This window comes from Lissotriton helveticus, chromosome 2_1 (assembly GCF_964261635.1).
Source record: "Lissotriton helveticus chromosome 2_1, aLisHel1.1, whole genome shotgun sequence".
In the NCBI taxonomy this organism is placed as follows: domain Eukaryota; kingdom Metazoa; phylum Chordata; class Amphibia; order Caudata; family Salamandridae; genus Lissotriton; species Lissotriton helveticus.
Window position 1 is genome coordinate 1,766,935,174 of NC_136059.1, and position 21,665 is coordinate 1,766,956,838.

The 21,665-nt window shown below is 42.8% G+C and overlaps 1 long non-coding RNA gene across 1 annotated transcript in view; it reads right to left on the minus strand.

Annotated features, from left to right (window-relative positions):
* The window catches only part of LOC144819922 (uncharacterized), a 1,320,117-nt gene that overhangs the window by 224,959 nt on the left and 1,073,493 nt on the right, over positions 1-21,665 (minus strand). Inside the window, exon 4 of the long non-coding RNA XR_013607623.1 lies at positions 12,681-12,830. This is a non-coding gene — a long non-coding RNA (uncharacterized LOC144819922). The remainder of the gene's footprint in view (positions 1-12,680; positions 12,831-21,665) is intronic.

The following is a 21,665-nucleotide window of genomic DNA, read 5'->3' on the forward strand; positions in this document are numbered from 1 at the left end:
AACACCGGAGCTAATATAAATTTAGAACACTATGATTTATTTGCTTACATGATAGAAGATAAGTTTAAAACGGTTGTTAAGCCTTTAGTAGATAAGATAGAATTATTGAGAGCTGAAGTGTCCAGATTAGGTGGCCTATTGAGTACCCTTACCTGCAGTAATGAGAGCATTAGGGTAACAGAGAGGGGTGTACCATCTAGCAGCATTGTACAGAAGCAGTCTGAGGGAAGGTCTGAATTTTGCGATTCTGGTGGGTCGTACTCACGGGGTGGACAGCAAGTTAAAGATAAAGCAGTCCCCGCAGCTAGGGCAGTGGGAGAACCGGTTTTACCCCCACCCCTAGCCCCAGCCCATGGTCGAGTCCCACCACCTAAAAGAATACGTTCCACTAATCTCCCACCAGACTGTGTACCTTATGTTGTTGTCCTCTCTAATGTCCCGCCTCTGGAACCTAATTCTATCTATTCCCCCCAGGAGTCACATGACTCCCTTAAAAATAAAACTGTCTCTTGTTAAACAGGTATTATGGGTTCCCTACAAACTATTCCGATCAAATACTTTCAACTAGAAGGGTATCCTGGATAGGAAATGCTAGGAAAACTTGTACGGGAGATTGCGTCATTGTTAATTTCAAGTACCCCCAACATGTCGCAACCGTGCTACTTAGAGCAGCCTCCCTGAAACCAGGGGAAAATGGTGTTTGTGTGCACCCTTTGGGTTATTTCTACAACCATCTCAGTAAGGGGCCTGACCATGTTGTTGATGGTATACCCTGTTCACTAAACTCTAAATAAAGCTATTGGTGCTTTTCAGAGCCTTCTACCAGTTTGAAACCACCAAGCTATCCAGCGCAATGAACTGCTTGGGCACGATTGACAACCGGGTTGGATCCGGGCTAATATTTTATGTCCCTGTATTTTATAAATTTAATAATTTTCGGTCTTGCCTGTATCCCGTCTCTGACATTTATAACACTTTGTGGCCATATATCAATATGTGTACCTCTAAAACTGGCTTATTTGTTTGTGTATGTGTTGATAGTTAACATGTTTGTAGATATGTGAATCCAGTTTAGTACATTGGGGTTCTCTCTGTCTTTGAGACAGATGAGGGCAGTGTTCACATGCTTTTTTCAGGTGAGCAGCGTGATGCTGTTTTGGAGTTTTATTAGGAAAGGAAGTCAGTGGCCAAGGGTACAATGTTGTAGGACTTCTGTCCTTAAAGCCTGTATTCAGTGGAGTGTCTTTTAGTTTGTTGCAAGTTGAGTGTGTATGTGTTTATGAGAGACATGCTGGTTCACACACACTTCCACCACTTTATGCACACTTTGCAGAAGGCACCAACTTAGTTATATAACAGCCCCCCCCCCCCCCGGCGGGATGCCTGGCTTTCACCTTGGGGATGCCCAGTAATAATAATAATAATAATAATAATAAAAACAGATTGACACATGGCATAATTCCTCACAAAATGTAGTCCTAGTTACAGAAGGTAACTAGGACTACATTTTGTAAGGAATTATGCCATGTGTCAGTCTGTTATATAATAAGTTGGTGAGTGCTAGGTTTTTGAAAAATAGTTGCTTTCGTTAGTGAAAAGAAGGCCCTTGGCAACTTTTGTCAAAACAATTTTGTAAGCACTGTTCCCGGTTTGAATCCTGGACTAACAAAAAAATGAAAAATGTATACAGGGTTGATGTAGAGTTTGGTGGAGAGGATATTTCACTGCAATGGTGATGAAGTACCCTCTCTGCCAAACTGGAGGTCCACCCACCTGATTTTGCACCCACTTTGGAATTTTGTTTTTGAAAATACAAAAACATATTAAAAGTTTGATGGTCATTACCGTCATGTTGACAGAGCCACCCATCAAACTTTTAATCCATTTGAGAGAAACCACCATGACAGCTCTTTCTACACAATGCTATGAGATGTCCTCTGGGCCTGTGAACATCTCTAAGGGCCTTATTTAGAATTTGGTAGACAGAGGTTAAACTGTTCGCATGGCAGAGAACTTTACTCCTGCCATACTGAGTGTCCTCAGTCCACCAAATTTAGAGATGACCACGGGACCAGTGGAACTCTCTTAACATTGGCAGGAACCACTTTCAAAGTTTGACGGATGGCTCAGTCAACATCACTGTAGTGTCTGTCACACATTTAACATGTTTTTGTATTTTCAAAAACAAATCCTAAAGTGGGATTTCTTTTTTTAAACACAAAAACTAATAATCCAAACACCATGGGACTTGTCTCCAATGGTGTGGGGGTTAATTTGCAGTATTCCCTGACCCTTACAGTTACATGTTACCTGGTGGTAATAGAGAGTAAAACCTGGCCACTCAATTGCCTACTTTAAATAGGGTGAGCAGTCTAATGGCCAAACCTCCAGCACTTAATCCGTCGGTTTATCTAAGGAGTAGGCCAATGAGAAAGATGGATTCATCTCTGTGGCTGATGTAATTAATGCGTGCCTATCTGTAAATCATGCTGGTCGGCCTTCAGTTTGGTATTGAGGATACTCTGTTGCAGTTGCAAGAGAGTACCCTCTCTGCCAAACTCTAAATCAGCCCCTACATTTGACATTCAGTATGGTGGGAGTAAAGTATTGTATCGTTCCGATGGTTTAATCTTCATCTTCCAAACTGCAAATTAGGCCAAAAGTTATTACAGTTCTTAAAGGGAATTGTGAAAACTAAACAAGACACAGCAGTCTTTCTACTCTCTCTACTATGACCCATGTAAAAGCTAAACTATTAGAAAATCTTCCAGCCACTGGAGGTGCACTCCAGGCAAGAGGGTAAGGAAGAGAGAGCAATGGGAGCAGGGGTAAAATAGAGGGTCTGAAGGACAGAAACAGGACTATGGATGAAAAGAGAAAGATGAGATATACCTGTTTTATGCTCAGATTTCCTTCAGTGTTTAGTTTTATTTTAATTTCTCTTCTGATTACTCCTATTGTCTTACGTTATCTTGATTTCACAATGAGGATATCATCAACATACATAACATCGTTGTCATGTACTCTTCCCGGGGCACAAGTCCTAAACAAAGATATGGGGGGACTAAACAAATAAGGCAGTACGCAAGCAACATTGTATATGCATTACGGGAAGTGGTATCACAATCAAAGACCTCAGAAGAAGTGACATCACAGAAAGTGACAAAAAATCTTAAGACCTCTCACATATGTTTACAGGTCTGTCATGAGTACATTTGAGCATATTACAATATTTAACAAATTAGATTGTGTATCGGGTTGTGTCAAAAAAGTTACACAATCCAGACGCAAATTCTGGGCCTCAACGTATACATTCATTTTTTAAAACTCCATTAAAAAAATGTCAACAAGGAGAAACTTGCTTACTTGGTTGCAAAGTTTGCATTTTAAAATATCTTATGGGGTTAATGCACCTACTGCAGAGATCTTTGTGTGCCATCTAAATCTCAGGGAATAATATCAATCATAGTAAGATAACTATGGACATTAATGTATTTGCTGGAGGGATCTGTGTCTTGTCTAGTCCCAGTTTTTAATCAAAGTAGCATATAAGGTTAAAAGGTCTCCATCAAAGCACATTATATAATATGCAGATGACAGATTTTTATTTTATGGAATTCGGTAAGCAGGTTACTGCTTTCAACTCAGAGATTCTTTTGTTACTTGCAGTTCATAAACTGTAATCCTTCCAATATAGCACAGTGAGCTATAAAGAACATGTGTCTCTAATACCTTGTAACCCTCACTGTTGTCAAAGTATAATGTGTATGTGTGATGTAAAGTGCTCTGACGCACTTCAATGGGATACGCAGCACTATAGCACTATGAAAGAAATACAATGAAATAGTAGTATATAAATGTTGTTATTTGTCTAATTACTGGGACTGACCAACTCATCTGAGATTCTTACAGTGCATGCATATCTTTTATATAAAGGGATCGAAAAAGTCAAATGCATGCTTCTCTGGAGTTTCTGTGAAGTAATAATCTGTGTGCCTTCGTTTCCCCTCCATTGAATTTGGGTGTCAGGCTCCCCATAGCTCCAGCCAGGATACTCCAGAAAAAGGAGGCCTGATGGAATCTTAACTTCAAAACCAACAAGAGTATGTAGTTCCTATGGGTAGAGCGTAAGGGAGAGATCCAGGAAAGACAGTAGGTTGTCCTCTATGAAAAGAGGAAAAAGGGGAATTCTTCCTTTTGGAATTAGGGCCCTCACACAAGCAGCCAGCTGGGTGTCATGCTTCATCATAGGGCATGCTCCTCGTCAGGTCGGCGCTGCAATACCTGACAGGCACCCTATGACTGGCTCTTTGGAGAAGATCTTTTATTCCTTGCCAAATGGTGCAATGGGTGTGAGGGATCTAAAAGTGTAGATGTGCTTGTGTGAGGATCAGTAGACCGTGTAAGATTAAAACAAGAAATCGAAGTCCAGGCAAAACAATTTTAATGACCCTGGCGCTGGCAGCATTGGGGTAGGTCTTCCGCCACTTTTGCGGTCCACACACAACACGGGTACTTCCACGTGTCTTGAACCTGCCGGAAGTTGATGGGGCCAGTCGTAATTCGTTTTTAGGTTGGCCATCACATCTACAGGTACTTCACCTTTAGGTGTCATAGATGGTATATCGAGGCCAGTAATACCAGAATACCACTTTTTTAGTGTAGATAGACATTCTCACATTAGGTCCTGAAGAATTGCCGCTAGATCACTCTGACAACCAGGCAAGAACCATGTCGACCATACAAAGCTGAGCGCACATCCTGAAACTTTACATCAGGTAGTCACCGCTCCATTTTTTAACCAGGTTGGGAGCCAGAGTCATTAAAATTGTTCTGCCTGGACTTCCATTTCCTGTTTTAATCTTGCATGGTCTACTGACCCTCACACAAGCACATCTATACTTTTAGGCCCCTCACACCCACTGCACCATACAACAAGGAGTAAAAGATCTCAGCCAAAAATCTCCTCATAGAGTGCCCATCAGGTATTGCAGCACCGACCTGACGAGGAACCTATGATGAAGCATGGCACCCAGCTGTCTGGGTGTGTGAGGGCCCTAATTCCGAAAGGAGGAATTCACCTTTTTTCTATTTTCATAGAAGACAGCATACTGTCTTTCCAGGATCTCTCCCTTACGCTCTACCCGTAGGAATTGTATACCTTTGTTGGTTTTGACTTTGATTGGACATGTATGCTGAACCTCATACCAAGCCCATAGTTCCCCTTCTTTTATGGAATCTTAACTTCAGCATTTGTTATGGACCAAGCTGGAATCTGATATGCCCCTTCCTTACCAGCACGTGACTGCTCATAACAAAAGCAGACAATGTGCAGGTGCTGCTGAATGTGTCCTGGTGTCTGAAAATCACATCGGGACAAGTTCAACATATTTCTAAAGTGCCCAACCCTTGGCAGGGTAGACAGCGGCCACCCTGTGAAAAGAGTGCGCAGATGCCGTCTACCTGCATGTACCCTCGACTTGTGCCCTAACTCTTCCTCTCCATTCCTACTCAAATGTATATGCATACAAATTTACTTATTTTGTATGCAAAAAGAAGATGCAACTAGGACGACAGTCGTATGGGTAATTGGCATCTGCGTGCCTGCATCACACATAACCTGTAAAATAATGGTGAAGTGTTTTTTAATCTTCAAATACAACTTGATAAAATGTCTTTTGTTTTGTCTTACCCTGTAAAACATATTTGATAAAGGTGTGTTAGAAGAAACAGATGGCTATTAAATAAAAAAGCATATCTCATATTGAATAATGCATCTGGCACGGGATTTATATTTTTTCCACTTCTTGGTAACTGGTAGGCAGAGGGAGACAACTTAAAAGAATCCTGAGATACATATTGCTCAGTCCGTTGTTCTCCACACTTGCACAATTTCAGCCAAGCACCTCAATGAATATCAGCATGGTAATGCGACTGCCAGACTGAGATGAACTGTGGTGTGCCTCCCTCACCCACACCTGAAATGCCTCTGCAGCCCCATCACCTGAGGTAGTGATTTTGCATTTCAAACTATCTGAGTAAGGGGGTCGGAATGCTTTTTTTATGTGCCATGGTTTTATGAACTCACAGTCCAACCTGTTTGAGTAATTGGTAGTAGAACACGCTGTTTGTCATCCAGCTTTCCTTGTGTAGTTGGCTACAAGCACAAAGACACTGTGGATAGCTCACTGATATCTTAGTGGAACATTCAGTATAAATATCAATGTTTATGAAAAGTGTCAAGATCAAGCTGTTCCATCTCCCTAATTCAAAGACAATGGAAAACATGTTTGCAGGGTCACAGCATTTTCAACGTAATTAATAATTTTCTGCATTTACCACACACTGCAACATCTGCTTCCTATTTTGCAGGTTTAACACAAAACTATGTTTAACTTAAGCATATCAAAAGTTAATAAAACCCTTGCACTCCGGGTGCAACAACATGCCAAACACTTAGAAAAAGTGAGCTGGTCAAATTTCAGCCTTTGATTACTGTAGTTAGGCATTAAAAGATGTGATGATTTAGCCCAGATAGTATGAATATTGTCTTAAAACTTCAAAATAGTCAAATACTAGTATCCAGAGTACTCCATATGATGCCACATAATTGTCCTTTGCTTGCTGCACAATTTGGCGTGCCCTGCCCCGTAATGTGGCCCTCTAGTGCCTCATAATTCCAAAGGTCCTTTTGTGAAAAGTGTAGATCTGTAAAACTGACACAATGTAGTAATCTGTTTCAAGGTGATCCCTGGTACTACGACGCTTGGCTTATTGTGAGTTTTGGTATAGCTCCACTAGTAGAAATATGTTATGTTGTAGTTCACCTATTCTTATGAATCTCTTATGACAAGCATTAGGAGCCTTTGTAAATAAAGCATCAAAACCACACTCAGAATTCTCCCAGGAATTTTTTATTTAAAAAATATATAAATAAAACACAACCTAGCCAGACTATAGGGTGCATCTAGATCACCAACAATCAGAGAGTGGAAAGATGATATGGACTGGTGTCAGTTGGCAGAACGAGAAACATGCAGAGACCGTGGCTGCCCCAACAAATTTGAGAAGATCTGGGGACAATGAATGCGATACAGGGGGTCCAACGAGGAAGGGTGAGAAAGGGGTGTGTGACCCAACCCCGCACTTGGGTTGTTGACGACGCTTCTGACCCAATAATAGACACCTTATGAGAAAGGTGGTGGGGGATGTAAGGGTAACCTCGAAGCAAAGGCCCCGTGCAAGTGGCCAACACTGTCTTCAACTGAAGTTGTGCAATGTTTTGTTGTCCTCAAAAAACTGCTTAATAAAAAGAATTTTAAAAAAATTATATAAATTAAAGTGTGGAAATGTGGTAAAGGAGATTACTGGCTCTGGTCCTTGGACAGTACACTGTTAAAAGATCACCTTCCTTTTAGTCAGTCATTAAATTAGAGGCTGCTGAGGTGATAATTCAAGTTAAGCTGTATTTACCTCACTTAATTGAGGTTTCATTCTGTTTGCTTCAAACATATGACTTGAGTGTGTGTTCTGTGTTGTCATAGGTGACCAGTCAATGGAGGTAACTGATCTCATTTGCTGCGTCCTCACGGGGGAATGACTCATGCGCTGGTACTCTCACTGGCAACTTCTTTTTTATACAGCCTCGTCTTGGGAACATGTCTCTGAGGAGCATCGACTTTCTGAAAGCTACACTTCTATATTAATGAAGAAAGGAAGATGTGCCAAGATGAACTTCAAGTCGAAGGAAAACAAGATGTCCAGCATAGCCAATTCTCTAGCTACATCTTCCTTAACACTCAACTGAATGTTCCTAACTCAATGGCTAACTGTCTTTACACCTTCCTTAAAACAATATTGTGTACACATTTCTTTAGTTTATCCACTGTGCCGGAAAACACTTCTGGGAAATCACTTTTCAATTTCCTCACGAGAATCTGCCATGATTCTTCCAACAAGAGTGCTTGATCCACACTTTTAGGATTCAACACTATAGTCAGTGCTTTTTGATCCATACACCCTAAAACAGAGGGTCCACCATAGCCAGATACAACTTACTCATGGTTGTTCTACCCTTAAATTCATCGGGAAATAAGTGATTGCCCAATATAGGGATTTCTGCTCTTGTAAAAGTGACTGGATGAATGTCAGTTGTCCTCCAGGAGTTCCCCTAACATGTCAGTAAAATTGTCGTCCCACATTTTCTTATTTATTATAGTGCACGAAGACCATAAATCTGCCACAACCACAATTCCTACCCCACTAATGATCATCTGACACATGGGTTTGTTATTTTGCATCATATCTAAGTTAAGAACAAGACAATCTACACAAAACACACCTTCAATCTCATTCCCATAATCCTCCTCTACCTTTTCAGCAACCAGTTTCACACTATGAGTTTTCTTATTTTTCTTCCTGAACACTTTGGCGTAATACCCCATTACACCACAAAATTGACACGTGGCTTTAAGTACTGGACAGTTCTTGTCTCCTGCCAGCTGATCCTTGTTGCCAAACCTAAAACAACTTAAACTCTTGTCCTTGTACGGACCCTTAGCTTTCCTCTTTGCACCTTCACTTCTTTAATCTTCTCCTGCATTTTGTTGCATGCACCCAAACTGCTTCTTTCTCTTTAAGATCAGATCAGATGAGGTAGCCATACTATTAGTAGTTGCCTTTGCACATTTCCTGGACCGTTCACTTTTTTAACCAGAGCAATTATGCAGTTGGAATCACCACTAACCCACAAGCCTGTCCTGTAAATTGGAATCATTAGTGTGCATAATAATCTGATCGTGAACGAACTAATCATGCAGTGTGTCAAATTTGCACAGACGACACTTTGTTACGAACCAATGCATCATTTTTCACAGGCTCTGTTTTCCCTTGTTTCCTCTGGAAGACATGTAACCTATATATTGCAGCACAAACTACAAGTTGATAGGACCCATGAAGGTCTTCCAAAATATTTACAAAAAGATCTAACAGCCCCCCCCAGCCTTTTTCTTCATTTGGTTCAAATCTCTTAACTCTTCTGGTCCCAAGCAGTGTATTAGCATTTTTTTCTTTCTAGAAGCGAAAAATTCCTCTGACCCCTCCTCCTCAATGGTGGAAATGTAATTTAAGAAGTATTCCTTCCAATGTGGCCACTTCATTTGCAGTTCCCCTGTACATGACAAAAAGGGTAAAGGAAGAGTGATCGAAAATGTTTGGGCACACATGGCACTAAATAAATGCTCTACATTAGGTTACCCTGTATTCAATCCCCTTCCAGATTCTCCACAAAGGAGGGAAAACAGAAAAAAGACCTATGCAGGAAATTCCTATGGAAAACCAACTCTCTACTGTGTACTACAATGTAATAAAAAAAACACACAATTGATGGACGGAATGCAGAACAAATCAAAACATTCACCCCCAAGCAAGAGATCTGGGTTAAATCCATAATCCTTTTGCTCACCATGCCACCCCAGTTTAGACCTGGCCATATGCAAATCAGTCTTGACCCTGTGCCTCATGGGAACAGTCCAGCCCGAACTGCAAAGCCAGGTCCTCCCTGGACCGAAAACAAGCATCCTAGGACCGGTTTCTGGGTTTCACCCCTCTTCAGTCAGGATAGCTTGATTCCAGTGACCCCAGGACCCACGTCTGTCCCCTTTGGGTGCATGGTCAAGACTGATTTGCATATGGCTGGGTCCAAACTGGAATGGCATGGTGAGCAAAAAACGATGGATTTAGGCCCAGATCGCTGTACTGGGGTGAATGTATGACATTGTTCTGCATTCTGTCCATCAATAGTTCTTTTTACATTTGCCACCCCGAGTTAGACGGGTATGCTCAGACGTGAGTCCCGTGCTCTACATGGCACTGGAATCAAGCTATCCTGGCTGTAGAGGGGTGAAACCCCGAAACAGGTCCTAGGATGCTTGTTTCCAGTCCAGGGAGGACCTGGCCTGGCAGTTCGGGCTGGACTGTTCCCATTGGGTGCAGGGTCAAGACTGATTTGCATATGGCTGGGTCCAAACTGGAATGGCATGGTGAGCAAAAAAACGATGGATTTAGGCCCATATCTCTGTACTGTGGTGAATGTATGACATTATTCTGCATTCTGTCCATCAATAGTTCTTTGTACTACAATGTAATATGCATTTTCTTGACTTGACTGGTGCGATGAACTGCAACTTCTATCTTGTAGTTAAGCTGGCATGCAATAATTAAAACTGTAAATGCCTGAGCTTGAAAGTACTTGTCACAGATAGGATGATGGCTGTAACTGCATGAGCTTGAGAGTACGTCACAGATAGGGCAACTGAAATCTTAGTGGAAGAGCACTCATAAAAATGGACTGTGGCCAGTAGAATGCACTCAAATGCTAAGAAGGTGCTTGCTGTAGCCTTAAGTTTAACGCACGATAGGTATGACCACTAAAATGCCACTACAGCAGATATGCCTCAGGGCAATGCGTGTCACCCTGGACATTTTGATTCCAGTGAAGACACGCCCAGGTCTGCACGTCACCGTGATGGTAGAATCGCTGCACTTGTTGGTTATAATACACAACAGGTGTGCACATCACTGCAATACCCCAACTGTAATTATCAGATTTGATATGCCATAGGTGTGCGCATCATCGCAAGTAACATCGCCTGGAACCGTCGTATGATAAAGAGTGTTGCTCTTCAAAATGGATTCCAATGTAAGCAGCGACGCTATGCGGGGCACACACATATAACAGTGTGACTGCGACTGTTACTACAGATAATTCGTCACAGTGTTGTCAGCGCGCACTACCAACACATGACGTCTTCCCTCACGGGTGGTCAGCAGCGGCTGGCACTGCCACACAAACACGGCCTAACACAGCCAGCAGGGGCATGACCTGAAGAAAGCACTATCCTGCAAGTATAAAAGACACACTCTATAGTGCTACTTCATGCCAGCTCTCCCCCTTGTCTCACCAGTAGAGTGTTCAAAAGACTCCTGCCAGAAACACGTCTGCAGCTGCAATCAGGATATTGGTAAATTCTCCAACTTATCGCCTATTTGTAGCGAAACACTGCAAATTGTAGTGATGCAGCAGAAAGGGGCTATGCCCAATTCTACAATCAGTAACCAATTTAACACCTTGCTGTCCCTTTCATGCTGCATGAGTTTAAAGCATGTTACCAATTTATATTATCTATGTGATACTCTCTCTCTCCGATGAATCTTGTAGAGTTGACAGGGATTGGCAATGATTGACAGAATCCTAACCTTATGAGGACCTAATCAAGAAAGTATTTGAACACTAAGATCAAATATTCATTAATAATGACATCAACATGATTTTATCTAATTTTAAAGTGATTATGAATGCTCAACAAGTGCAATACAGCTTGAATCATGGATCACCACACAGGAGAAACATTAAGCAGAAACTCACAATACATCACAAACAAATGCATGAATGAGTGTATAGCTAAAGAGACAAAAGAACATTTGAAATAAGATAAATGAAAATTCGAAATATCATACAAACCTAAAATAACTATAGCACAGAATGCTAATAGTCTGAAAAGCCCCTCTCCGAACGGAAAGAATGGGCTGGGCACCCTCGTAAAGACATGAGGAGCAAATAATCAGGATCAGCAGAACAGCTAGCCAATTAAGTAAGGAAATCAGCAACACAGACATCTCCTCTCGTAAAGTAAAAACCTCGAGCCCCTTCTAAAGTTCTAACACTAGTAATTATACCCTTATTCACTAAAGATCCATCCCCGTGTATCGAAACACAAACATCCAGAGTTCTGATTGGACTAGAGCAAGGGGTGTCTAAACACTCCACTTCCAAAGCACCTGACTTTCAACAGTTCCTTTGTCTTTAGGAAACTTTTGTCATCATTCTTCAGCAGAGGAAAATCCAACAATCTCTTGAGCAGCCTGCACATAACACTTAGCAAAATATTTGCTACTTCTTTCAGCACGATTGCCCAAAAGAACACTTTCTCTGGTCGGCAAGGAAATTTCATAAATAACATTCATTACTTTCTTCTCACAACCATGGTCATCTTCAAGAGCTCTCGATACACAAAATCATTTTTTGCATCCCATGTTTTAGAAAGAAAATTAAACCTAAAAAAAACTTTTGAGGCTTTCTCTGCAGAACAGTAAAAACGTGTTTTTTTCTCTAGGAAAAACAAGCTCAAGTGTACATTTCATTATACAATAAAACTCCATTATTAATGCTTTGTATTTCTATACCCATTATTTACACCGTTTAGGCAGTTAGTGCACAGAGAAAATGTCTATTTTAAAACTCATTGCTTCAATCATTATTTTCTTTTGGCTGTTATTTCTGAATTAATCATTCACATTTGCGGCCTACTAGAAAAACACTGTAAATACTAATCTTTTTGCAGCACACATTTGTGCAATTCCATGTTCTTCCCGTCCTTTTTGTTATTTACTGTTAATTTTCACACGACTTCTGTTAATACTCCACACAATGAGAGGTTTGATCCGAGCAGGTTTTGTTTCTCAAAAACCCTGCTCCATCAGTAGTGTAGTTAAATAGTAGTTTATTCCATAATAAGGGGGAGAGCAGGTCAGCGAGTCCTTCAACAAGCGAAGTCCGCTCCAACTGTCTCCCAATATCCTCAACATTCCTACCAAGAACATACACACATCATAGTACTTACTTCAGTGACATCTGTATCCCATAGCAACCAACACGACAAATGTTAGTGGTTCTATTGCTTACTCCCAGCTCCTCTTTCTTTTTACACCTCTTTGTTAATTGATTCCTTGAAAATTGATTCAATTATGTATGGCCAATGCACTTCTTTTTTCTGAAATATAAATAAATAGCAAAGATTTCAGCAATTAAGTGCAAACAATTTTCTCTGGTTTTAGCTACTCAGTTAAATACATTTCTAGACACTGTAAAACAAAGAGACACGTATTTTGAAAGGCTGCCTGCTGACTGAATGCATAGACGGTATGACAAGGCAAAACTTGTGTAAAACTTTACAAAGGTCCAGGTAAAACTTTGTAGCTTAGCTTGATTTGCAAAGATTTTCTCTTCTGGTCATCTTTGTAGTAATTGGGAGTTTTACAACTATTTATGTTACGTATTTTACAGAACGTTGCTCTGCATTAAAGATCAAGAGCCTGATTCACAAAAAAGGCATATATTTACACCCATAGAAGTCCTTCTGTTCGTGGGTGAAATGTACAACATTATGGAAATACAACATCATTTAATTTCCAAAGCTTTTCACTTCTGGACATCTATGGGGAAATTACGACTTTTCTAACTATTTATGTCACAATTTTACAGAACTTTGCTTTGCATTAACCAACCAACTACTATCTGACTTAGAAACTTTGGGTTTCTTCCAACAAGTCACAGGACCAACCCATCTTGCAGGTTATACACTGGATTTAATGTTTTCCAAATACTCCTCAACTCAGTTGTGACCCACCAAAACCAATACTTTGGACCAACCATTCGCTCATTTGTTTTCTTACACACAAGACGAAATGCCAAGTGCTTACTTGCCAAAAAATCCTTCCAGACAATTGCAGAAAATTACCGCACTCACGTGTGCTAAGGAACAACTCCCTTCCTTTTACTCTGCAACGCACACGTAGATCTAGTGCTGTGTAATTTTAATGGTGCATTGAATTCTGTTTTTGATAAAAATAAAAGCTCCTCCTAGACACTGTAAAAAGAGTTCACACAGACGTCACGCAGCCTGGTATTCCTTAGGTTTAAAGTCAGAGAAAGCTTCCTGAAAAAGACTAGAAAAGAGATGGCGTCTGACCAATCTTCCCGCTGACATAAATACTATTAAATTGGCTCTAACAACTTACCATAGAAACATCAAGAATGCTCGTAAATCCCACCTAGGGAAGCAAATTGATGGGGTGGAAAACTCAACTAAAACTCTTTTTAAAATACTTAAATCCTTCACAAACCCAGTGCAATGCTCCCAGAAACGAATCTGTTGCAATCACTCTGCAACGCCTTGGCTGACCACTTTGAAGGCAAAATCAAAGTGATCTACCTAAACTTCCTCACTGTCGCTGCCCAATCCCATGAGAGCCAGGAAGCCCCTACTGCGTTCCCTAATGCTACTATCAATCTATACAAATTTGAAGACATTTCCCGGAAATCTCTCACAATCCTCTGATTTCTGCAAATTCGGGCTAACAGACATCTGCCCTCCCAGAGTACTGTCAAACCTTGCTCATGAACTGACCTCTAAAAATTTGCTCCTTACTTAATCTATCAATAACAACTGGAAAAATTCCTTTAGACTGGAATCAGCTTTGTTTAGATCTATCCAAAAAAAGGCCAATCTAGCTCCTTCCTCTGCTGGCTAAGCTGCTGGAAAAACATATTAATAAGCTACTGATAACATACCTCGAATCAAACAGCTTATTAGACTCTTCCCAGTCAGTCTTCAGACCGCGTCATAGCACAGAGACAGCCCTGTTAGCGGTCACCGATCATATCAAATGCTCCCTTGATGCAAATGTACCCACAATTCCGGTTTTGCTAGGTCTGTTCACAGTATTCGATACAGTGTCTCACCGGCGACTTCTTGACCTACTCCAGATCAGGGTTCACGGTATGACTCTGGAATGGTTAGCTGACTTCCTTTCAAACAGAACCCAAACGGTCATCTTGGGTCCTTATAAGTCTAGAACTTTGCCATTGGACTGTGGTGTCCCTCAGGGCTCCTGTCTCAACCCTACGCTTTTTAACATTTACATGGCCTCCCTCACCAAAATTGTCAGAGATTTTGGTTTAGGAATTGTCTCATATGCTGATGACACGCAGCTGCTCTTCTCTTTTGAAAACAATCTGTCCAAATCAAAAGCATCTTTTTCCGCCAGGATGAAAGCCATTGCAACCTGGATGTCGGAAAACAGACTTCAGCTCAATCCCACTAAAACTGAAATGATGTTATTAGGACAGGCCCAACTTCTTTGGTCACCAGATTGGTGGCCATCAGAACTGGGTTTGGTCCTGGTACCTACATTATTTGTAAAAACCTTGGAGTTCGCCTGGACCGACCCCTCTCTATGACAGAACAAACCTCAGCTATTACAGCTTCTAGCTTTCATATGCTGCGGTTGCTGAGAAGAGTCTTTCCGTTCCTACAACTTTCCTCAAGGAAAACACTTGTCCAGGCGCTCGTCATCAGTCGCCTGGTTTAAGCCAGTTTTTGTGGCTCAGTGGACTAATGCATCCACTGCAGGAGCTTGTGTATGACCTCATGGTCAAAGGTTCAAATCCTGGCGGGTCCACTCAGTCTTTCATTCACCTATGGGTGGACGTGCGCTTTACAAATGCACATGTTATGTTATTATGGTAATTCACTCTTGGCCTCCATTAGTGAGAAGCTGCTCTCTAAACTTCAGGTAGTTCAGAACATCACTGTACGTCTTGTTTGTAACCACCTCCGCGGCACGGCAACTGCCCCTCATCTTCAGTCCCTACACTGGTTACCGGTGAAAAATAGAATTATTTTCAAACTTTCTGGTTAACCCATAACACCCTCCATGGACAAGGACCCACATATTTAGCCTCCAAACGTTTGCTTTACACCTCTCCCAGATTTTTAAGATCTCGTGACAAGGCCTGGCTTAAAGTCCCTAGGTTCAGAAAGGCCAGGTCAGGCTGCAGATCGTTCTACTTCCTTGCCCTTCACCTTTATAATAAACTGCCATTGCAACGACGCACCTGTGAAAATCACTCCCATTTCAGAAAAGCGCTTAAAAACCACTTATTTTAAGAGTGCCTTTATTTGCCTGTTAAAGCAAACACAAGGAGATGATGGACAGAGCGCTGAAACTTTTCAGACACTCAACCCCAGTCACAGATCTGGGTTGAATCCACCATCATTCTTTAGCTCACTTCGCCATCTCACACAACCCCACACACACAACCACACACACAACCACACATATAACCACACACACACACACAACCACACACACACAACCACACATCCAACCACACACATACACACACACACGCCCACACCCACAGCCACACACACACAACCACACCATCACACACACACAACCACACACACACAACCACACACACACAACCCCACACACAAACACACACAACCACACACACAACAACGCACAACCACAAGCCCAACCACACACAACCACACACACAACCATACAACCACACACACAACCACACACAAACACCCAACCACACACACAACCCCAAATGCAAAACCACACACAACCACACACAACCGCACACACAAACAACCACACACACACAACCACAATACACACAACCTAACACACACAACGAAACACACAACCACAACGACACACACACACCCACACACAATCACACACAACCACACACAACCACACTCACACACAACCACACACAACCATACAACCACACACACAACCACACAAACAACCACACACAACCACACACACAACCACACACACAACCACACACAACCACACACACACAACCACAACACACACAACCACACACAACCACACACACAAAACCACAATCACACACACAACCACACACACACACTACCACAACTACACACAACCACACACACAACCACACACAACCACACACAAACACACACACACACACTCAACCACACGCACAACCACACACAACCACACACACACAACACACAACCACACACACACAAGCACACACATAAACACACACAACCACACCCAATCACACACACAAACACTCACAACCACACACACACACACAACCACACACACAACCACAAACACACACAACCACACACACAACCACACACACAATGACACTCACAACCACACACACACAGCCACACCCACAACCACACACACCCACAACCACACACCCACAACCACACCCACACACACAACCACAACCACATGCACAACCACACACACAAACACACACACAAACACACACAACCACACACACACAGCACACAACCACACACAACCACACACACACAACCACACACACAACCACTCACAGCCACACACACACAACAACCACACACACAACCACACACACAACCACAACAACAACCACACACAACCACACACACACACAACCACACACACACACAACTACACACACATGCACAACCACACTCACACAACCACACACATACAACCACACCAACAATGACACACACACAACCACACACAAACACACACAACCACACACACAACCACACATACACACAACCACGACCAAACCCAATCATACAAACACACAACCACACAACCACAACCACACACACAACCACACTCACAACCACACAACCACACTCACAACCACACACACACAACCACACACAACCACACACACAACCACACACAAACACACACACAACCACACACACAATCAGACACACAACTACACACACAAGCACAAGCACACACACAACCACACACACAAGCACACACACACAACCACACACAACCACACACACAACCTCAACCACACACACAACCACACACACAACCACACATACAACCACACACACAACCACAACCACACACACAACCACAATGACACACACAACCACACATACAACCACACATACAACCACACACACAACCACACCATCATCGCACGCTTTCACCGGGCACAAACACCACCAGCCATCAGTACATGCTTTCATCGGGCATAAACACCACCAGCCATCAGTGCACGCTTCCACCAGGCACACACCACCAGCCGTCAGTGCACGCTTTCACCAGGCACACAACCACCAGCCGTCAGTGCACGCTTTCACCAGGCACACACACACCATCAGCCGTCAGTGCATGCTTTCACCAGGCACACACCACCAGCCGTCAGTGCACGCTTTCACCAGGCACACACACCACCAGCTGTCAGTGCACGCTTCCACCAGGCAACCACACCACCAGCCGGCAGTGCACATTTCCTCCAGGCCCACACACCACCAGCCATCAGTGCGTAATTTCTACAGGCACACACACCACCAGCCATCAGTGCACACATCAATTGTTAATGCATCCACAATTAACTATTGTAGCAATCGCAGTATGGCGCACTTTACTTTTAAACATATTCATCTAAAGCGCAGCATGCCACCATTGCTACAAAAATAAATACACATTTTTTGGACCTGCAATTTATAGACTTTTGTTGCAAAATTTAGCAATGCCAATAGCTCAAACTTAATTAATGTGAGACCTATTTCATTGCAAATGCTTGTTCTCCATGGGAAGTAAACGCTTCTCCTACACCTATGAAAGAGTTGAGGGTGTTCCATTCCCCTTCTCACTGTGAGCTACTCCAGCACATTGCTGAAGTAAATCTCTGACCAGTTCCAGGATGTGTCATAGTCAGGGATAAGTTTGTGAGTGCACAGTAAATTATCAGTTTTGGGCTCACAAACTTGCAAGGCACAGCACCTCTGGAACTTCCGACTCCTAATCCTTTCATGGAATTTACTACTGTGTAATTGTGAGCAGTCATGGCAAACAATTGCTCAGTAGTAAAACTGTTTACACCTAGCATGTATGCTTTTACGTATAGCTGTGAGGCATAAATGGAGCCATTTTGGCTATACGCGTACCTCTACAACTAAGGGGCATATTATCAAGAACGGCGTTAAAAATTGTTGCCTGTTTAGCGGCAGAAAACTGCCATCAAAGCGGCAATAATGGGCTTGAAAATATGCCCTTGAGAATTCCAATAGAAGTCCATGTTCTGGTGTGAACATGGGCTTCTATTGGAATTCTCAAGGGCATATTATCAAGCCATTATTGCTGCTTTAGCGGCAGTTTTCTGTCGCTAAACTGGTGATACATTTAACACCGTTCTTGATAATATGCCCGTGTAAACGTCCCTCAATGCAGTGTTCCAACCTCCTATAAGCATCAATCTTGCATGCCGTGTTACAGCCTCAAGTACACACTAATTCTATATAATATGCCTATAGTGCACTTTTAACTCAGCACGCTTGGCAGCACCCACCCACGTGCAACTGTGCACATGGTGTGCCACATCATCCCTGTGCACATTAATGGTACAGCATGGATTGCCCTCCCCTCGCCCCACTAGCAGAAAGCGCTGTGTTCAAAACATTATTTAAGAGACACACTTGTTTACCTGGGCCATCTCAGTGGTGGTCATTAAACACATGCCACAGCAGGGTGTGCACATGCCCAGGTCCCGGTGAGGCCACTCCTCTCACACATAATGCCATTTTCATTTACAACGCCATTTACAATGCCAATAGCTCTAAATGAAGCCAATGCGAGACCTATTGCATTTCCAGTGCTTGTTTCACTTCTGGTGATCACAATTATGGTGTGAAACACTGTGAAGGTCTTCTTCAAACTTTGTGAATAGGGGTGTGTAAAATGCATGTACTTTGCTTTTGTATCATTATGCAAGATTTTGGGAAAATTAAGCAAAATGACACGTCCTTGAGAAACAAACCGGCCATTTAGTGCTATATTTTAGCTGAAAGCAGATCCTCGCGCTAAAAAATATAACTAAAAACACAAGTACAGTGAACAACAGCTTCTCGTGTGCGGTCATTCCCGTCGTTCTGACGCAGTAATTTTGCCCCAAATGAAGCATTATTTCTCGACGATTGAGCGAATTATTCAAGCTTAATTGAAATTTCAACCGGGCCTATTTGGTAAGTTTTTTTTCTTCAAATTTGGTCACAATATTGTGCTTTTAAACATCCACTTGCAACAATACTCATGTACTATATCGACTACTGACATATTATCAAGCTAAGTGTATGTAGGTGAATTTAGATTTACTATCCTACCCTCCGCATTTATTTTCCTTGTGGATAAGTGGGTAGTCAATATCGCAGACACTCTAACTTTGCATCTTGATATTAAAACCACAATATAGTGGTATAACATCTTTATTCAAAAATACAGACCTGTACCCGGGACCCAGACTAGCAAAGCGGGGCCTATTTGGCACAGTTATCCCTGAATCCACTATGTCTATTCAAAAAACACAATTCTTCTTACCCTTTTATTGGTGAGCTCATAGGAGAACGGTTGTTCGCGGAATATACACGTGTAATGAAAAAACATGAACAACATGGAACAGAGCCGTCAAGGTCAACTTTCATTATTGCTCTCCATGACTGATGAATGCCTTTTTTATGCTTTTCAACTACCAAGTGACAAAACGCACCTATCATTGTCGGCAGGAACATTTCGTTCTTTCAGAGTTCCTTCTGCCTTGGCTACAGATTACATTAACAGATATTTATCAAAAAAAGATACAAACATGCACGATGTCATATGCATGTCATATGCTCCACTTCACTTTCCGCACTCGTGAGCCAGAGCTACCAGCTGCTCCCCTGACAAATGGCGCCAACCCCTTGATGTGACGGCTGGGACACATCATTGTTTTAAGATGAAAGGATAGGCCTGAGCGAGCCGAGCGCTGGTGGTTATCTTACATTACATTATGCGCCATCACAATTACCTCATTATCAATTTAGTGGATCATATCTACAATTTATTTTTCAGCACACTCAGCTGAAAGCAGTGCGCATTAACAAGGCCTAATGCCAGAATCTCTTCAGCGAACCGGCCGCCATCACAGGGCTACCTCGGAACTTTCCCGCTACCAAGATGTCTCTCTCTCTCTCTCTCTCGCTCTCTCTCTCTATATATACATATATATATAGAGAGAGAGAGAGAGACAGAGAGAGATCTCTCTCCGAGCCATCTCTACGGGTGGGAGCGGCCATTTTATTTAATCATCTACATTATTGCAACTAGCCACGACGTATATTGCACATTTTCTCATTTGCGGAATCCCAAGGGTCTCGACAAACAAGTAACCGAATGTACTCCTGCCCAATTGAATTGTTATCCTCTTCAGAAACATGAAACCATCAGATAAACTTCTTGGAATATGAAACAATGGCCTGCAGCTTTTTCAGACACCACAGCTGCATTGTTATTCCAACAAAGGGTCGCGGAATAGATTATGGAGGTAAGAATGTTCAAAAGACAATCGTCAGGTATGAGAGGCATTTGGAAAAGGGGGGCTTGGGGGGGGGCAGCCGACCCCTGGGAGGTCCCCCCCCCCCCCCGGGCTGTTTGGGAGGGTCGGGTGGGGGCCATTTTGAAGCAGGCCAGGGGTTTGGGCTAGTTTTGGGCTATTTTTTGGTTGTGGAGGAGCCCAGCCTATAAGGGGCTTGGGCTCCTCCCCCCGGCCACCATTTTAGGCTTAGGTGACCTGGTGGCCGGGTGTTAGCTTAGCGAGTTTTTTGTCAGGGTAGGTTTTCTCTTGTAGCGTCGTCTTTTGATATGGCAGCGGAAGATTACCGTGTTTTGGAGGCGATCCGCCTCCTGAGCGAGGCGGGCCGCCTGGATTTAGTCATCGGGGAGAGGCAGGTGGAACAGCGGCGGCCTCCGCGACGTGCGTCAGCGGGAGTGTCGGCCGTGGTAGCGGCGTGTTTGTCGCCCAAACGTCGCCGTAATGATGGGGTAAATGAAAGGGGCCGCTCGCGTACTCGCAGAGCGGCCCCGGCTGTTAAAGCGCAGCGTGGGAGGGGCGCGGGGCTCTCTGAGCTCGACGGGTCAGGCGCCTTTGGTGCGGGTGCGTTGGCGGTGGGGGACGGCATACAGGG